The sequence below is a fragment of the Argopecten irradians genome, chromosome 16 (genome assembly GCF_041381155.1).
Source record: "Argopecten irradians isolate NY chromosome 16, Ai_NY, whole genome shotgun sequence".
Taxonomy (NCBI): domain Eukaryota; kingdom Metazoa; phylum Mollusca; class Bivalvia; order Pectinida; family Pectinidae; genus Argopecten; species Argopecten irradians.
Window position 1 is genome coordinate 3,598,490 of NC_091149.1, and position 6,007 is coordinate 3,604,496.

Here is a 6,007-nt window from a genome sequence, read left to right on the forward strand (position 1 = left end):
TTTACGGTTTTTACACCCCTGGACTAATTAAAGTTAACTGCAGGTAGTTGACTTATAAAATAGTTACATTTGTATATAGATCAAACGGTCAGATATCTTGCAAGAAGAATGTTATAAGTAACAGTTGTATCAATTAATTATTGAAATTTATTGTTATACATAAAACAAGTTGATTATTTTTACCAAATCTTTATGGAATTGCATTAGTTGTTAAACAGTGATGTCCGGTAGCGATCCCATGATCTAGCTTGTTTATCGAGCGATACTTGAATATTCCAGGATTTACAATCAGTTATTATCCACCCATCAACTACATGTCATAGTAAAACTGAAGGCAGTTCAGGAGAAAAATCACAGACCTACGTACATACAGAGACTTCTTTTGGCAAGGACAGAGTATCAGATTGTCGGAATCCAACAAGCCACAGCTTAATCATCACAAACGATAAAGCGATGGCTCATGAGTTCCGACCATGAGAGGATTGATGCCCTACTTCAAAGCTAATACAGTGTATCCCTATTCAATCAAACAAGCAATTCCTTTCAAGGTTCATCATAGGACCAAACAGAGCCTTCAGTTTTGTTACGACATATAGTCCAAGGGTGGATATGACGACAGTGATAGTAACCCTGGAGTATCCAGGATGTCCTATGACATGTCGTGATGTGAGCCTTCAGTTTTGTTATGACATAGTCCAAGGGTGGATATAACGACAGTGCTAGTAACCCATTGAGTATTAAGAATGTTCTATGACATGTTGTGATGTGAGCCTTCAGTTTTGTTAACATATAGTCCAAGGGTGGATATAACGACAGTGATAGTAACCCCTGGAGTATCCAGGATGTCCTATGACATGTTGTGATGTGAGCCTTCAGTTTTGTTATGACATAGTCCAAGGGTGGATATAACGACAGTGATAGTAACCCCTGGAGTATCCAGGATGTCCTATGACATGTTGTGATGTGAGCCTTCAGTTTTGATATGACATAGTCCAAGGGTGGATATAACGACAGTGATAGTAACCCCTGGAGTATCCAGGATGTCCTATGACATGTTGTGATGTTGTTATTACAGATTTTTTATCTGAACATATATATACTTTGATTATACTGTTCTGTCTTTGCACATTACAGAGTTAGCTCCCTTGTGGGTAGGTATCCATTGTTACAGCAATATTTTGTGTGCACAATTCACATCAATTTCACTGAAAATTATGACATTACGCTTGCAAACACACAACGTCACAATCAATACCTTCCTGCAAGGGCAGATAACTCTGTAATATGCAAATACATAATATCTGAGAATGACATGGATGTATAGAAGTAAATATTATAGGCAAGATAAGATATTGAATATCTATTAGGTTTTGATGTATTGAATTTCCAAAATTGTGAAATTATACTTACATTAAGTTTTTATCAAATGTTTTAATTTGATTGTTTTGTTACTTTTGCTTACGGCTGTTCCTGTTATACATGTATTACACCATGAAAACAAGATGATGAAATTTCTAATATTTTACTAAAATATTACACATGTTTCTTGGCAACTGTGATTGCTATTTTATAATAAAACTTCGCTTTTTGTATCAAATTAGTGCTTGATCATGACAAGGGGACATAACTCCAAATTATAGGTATGTTGTAATTGACCTCTTACATTTCTATGTGGAAAGGGGAAGTAACTCTGAATGATAGGCATGCTAATTGTAATTGACATCTTAACTTAAAGATGCTCCACCGCTGACAAATGGTGTTTTTTCACTATCAAAAACAGGAGCAGACGATTTAGTATTTTTCTTCAGTTACAAAAGTTACTTACTTTACACCTTTACCACCATTGAAAAGTTTGAGCTTCTAATTTTACTTCAAGTTAAAAATATAAAAAATAATTAATTGCATCCCGAAAAAATTCCATAGCACTATATCCTATATGGAATGAAGTACTGATTGCGCATGCACCAAAGGCAAAATAAATTATTTTATATTATTTTTGTGTTAATTAGACATATATATACACGATTAAACACCAATTATTGTTCAAATGGTGAATATCATTTATGCTCTGTCGGCTGTTGAGCATCTTTAATGAAATTATTACAATTTCTATAAAGAAAAATAAAAAAAACTATATAAAATACAATAACTCTGTGTATTGTACGACTCAGTCTTCACAGAAACATATATACAGTACATATATGTTTCTGGTCTGCAATGTAAGAATAATGTTCAGCATTGTTTTCACATTCGAATCTATCAGAGTGCCTTCCTATAGTTTTACTCTGTTAGTAGTAGTCAGGCCTCGGACCATAATTACTTTCACTATATGTTATACCAAAGAAAAAGGAAAATGACATATTTTAAAATTTTGCAAAAAAATTGATTAAACTAAAATTGAATTTAGATATTCATGCTGAAGCCGCAGTCGAGTTAGAAAGATATTTTAACCTACATGTCACAAACATAAAATGTTATTGGGAAATTCAGAAAATGACAAAAACTTGAGCCTTATAACACGGTGTGTCCTACTGCACAATAAACCTACAAAAATGGGTTAAAACAAAATTTTCCCGATAGTACAGATATTATACTAAAATTATATGCAAAAAGTACACTCATAGCTGCAATAACTAAGCCAGAAAAAATACTTTTTGTAACATTCCTACAAATTAAAAATGTGCAACATTTGTCTACAACAACATTGTGGCCTGAAGCCATCTACTATCAGAGTGAAACAAAGGGAAGTAACTAGTGAAACAAAGGGAAGTAACTGTGATAGATCAGAATGTACATTGTGTCTGCATTAATTATAATACTTCAGTGCTATTGTACACTATAATAGGCTGTTTTAATTCTGATTCGAAAAGCTGACAATGCCATTATACAATTAACCTACAAAAATTGATTAAACTAAATTCTCCTGATAGTACAGATATTATACTAAAATTATATAAGTGTACACATAGCTGCAATAACTAAGCCAGAAACAAATATTTTTTTGTAACATTGATTCCTAAAAATTCAAAATTGACTACATTTGTCTACAACAACGTTATGGTATGAAGCCATCTACTATCAGAGTGAAACAAAGGGAAGAGTGAAACAAAGGGAAGTAACTAGTGAAACAAAGGGAAGTAACTGTGATAGATCAGAATGTACATTGTGTCTGCATTAATTATAATACTTCAGTGCTATTGTACACTATAATAGGCTGTTTTAATTCTGAGTCGATAAGCTGACAAAGTCATTATGATAAAGATCCCTATACTCAATTCGTGTCCTAGACGATCTGATAACATCCTTTTGGATTGACTAATTAAATTACTACTTCCAAATTTTTTTATGAGGACAAAATAGTTTGCAAGAGCTGACAGAATCATCTTTGTATTTGTAGTCATCTTCTTAAAGAACACAACATATAAATAACTAGATGTATATATGCATGCTCGGACAAATATTGTTTTCAGTACTAGCTGATGCAGAACATAGATAGTATACTCTACATCTCTGGTTCATGGAGAGAAAACATTTAAACTGAATCACAGGTGGTATAAAGGTCATCCGAACATGACCCTTTATGGGATGTTGTCAGATCCTCAATTGAACGGAGTGGTTTTAAGGATCTGTGTTTTAAATAGATTAAACACTCTGCAGGATAGATTGTTGCGAGTTTTGTAGCTTTCTTTGGTCTCAAGCTTTACGTGTAACTTGATACTGTCTCTTTGAAGCATTAAAGCCATATATAAACAAACAAGATGGAATTGTTTTTTTCTTTATAATCCTGTAAGTTTACTGTTTTTTTTAGTCCGTGAGGTAAATAGGGTCTACCTGTAGTCCGCTAAACCTGCCTATATTATTCCGTTTTTGTTTTTTTGCTTTTTGGCATAACACATATTCGGCAAAAAAAAAAAGACAATTCAAAAAAAAAAAAAAAAAAAGGCTAATAATATAGGCAGGTTTAGAGGATTAACTTAACCTGCACCCCAATCCGTAATATTTTTCTTGCACCGGTATAAAATCCAAAGACGTTGAATAGTTGTCCAAATACGAATTTATTCAATAACTTTTCTAGTCGGAAGGCAATTTCTGGAGTGTCCGAAAATCGATCCGCAGAGCTAACTGATTACAAAATATGAGACAAGGAATTAAATGTTCAATTGATACAAAGGATGACACCCTACATGTATAACTCTATTATGACTGGTCAGTATTCGGACATGTGAGATAATTATATAATCAGCTCCTCTATTGTCCGAGTCGTAATTACAGTAGATAAACTGGGGTAAGTTAGGATTGATCCTTCAGAAGTTACCTCCCCTTCATACATTATTTGTACATTTCCTCCCTTAACCTTCATTGTCAACCCTAAACTGGGGTAAGTTAGGATTGATCCTTCAGGAGTTACCTCCCCTTCATACATTATTTGTACATTTCCTCCCTTAACCTTCATTGTCAACCCTTAACTGGGGTATGTTGGGATTGTTCCTTGCGGAGTTACCTCCCCTTCATACATTATTTGGACATTTCCTCCCTTAACCTTCATTGTCAACCCTAAACGGGGTAAGTTAGGATTGATCCTTCAGGAGTTACCTCCCCTTCATACATTATTTGTACATTTCCTCCCTTAACCTTCATTGTCAACCCTAAACTGGGGTAAGTTAGGATTGATCCTTCAGGAGTTACCTCCCCTTCATACATTATTTGTACATTTCCTCCCTTAACCTTCATTGTCAACCCTAAACTGGGGTAAGTTAGGATTGATCCTTCAGGAGTTACCTCCCCTTCATACATTATTTGTACATTTCCTCCCTTAACCTTCATTGTCAACCCTAAACTGGGGTAAGTTAGGATTGATCCTTCAGGAGTTACCTCCCCTTCATACATTATTTGTACATTTCCTCCCTTAACCTTCATTGTCAACCCTAAACTGGGGTAAGTTAGGATTGATCCTTCAGGAGTTACCTCCCCTTCATACATTATTTGTACATTTCCTCCTTTAACCTTCATTGTCAACCCTAAACTGGGGTAAGTTAGGATTGATCCTTCAGGAGTTACCTCCCCTCCATGCATTATTTGTACATTTCCTCCCTTAACCGTCATTGTCAACCCTTAACTGGGGTATGTTGGGATTGTTCCTTCTGGAGTTACCTCCCCTTCATACATTATTTGGACATTTCCTCCCTTAACCTTCATTGTCAACCCTAAACTGGGGTAAGTTAGGATTGATCCTTCAGGAGTTACCTCCCCTTCATACATTATTTGTACATTTCCTCCCTTAACCATCATTGTCAACCCTAAACTGGTGTAAGTTAGGTAAGTTCTCTCCCTTTCTGACTAATATACCTCTACAACTCTACTGTTACAACTACAACCACTAGAGAAGTTATCTCCCTTTCCATCCTTTACTTACTGTTTTACCTCTACAGCTTTAAAACCACTGGAGAAGCGTTTTTGGTCTTTGGTCCCTACTTTCACCTTTAACTCCAATATTACTAAGAAGTTATCTCCCTTACATTTTCAACCTTTAATTCAGTATTGCTTAACACAAACAAGTTATCTCCCCTTTTGGTCTTTACCTGCTCTGTTTGTCAACCCTTTACTTCAGTATTACTTAACACAAAGAAGTTATCTCCCCTTTTGGTCTTTACCTGCTCTGCTTGTCAACCCTTTAAACTTCAGTATTACTTAACACAAAGAAGTTGTCTCCCCTTTTGGTCTTTACCTTCTCTGCTTGTCAACCTTTAACTTCAATATTACTTATTAACTCAAAGAAGTTGTCTCCCCTTTTAGTCTTTTCAGTATTACTTAATTAACATAAATTACTTAACTCCCATAATGAGATAAAATTGGTATAAAGTTAGTATATTAATAATCCAAAATAAAAGGCCAAAATAGATTCAAAGTAAAATAAAAAATCATTTCTATGGAATATATTTTCAGCCACTATAGGGCCTTCTTCAGTCCAAAATAACACTAATACAATGTGTTCGTCTACATGTTTGTT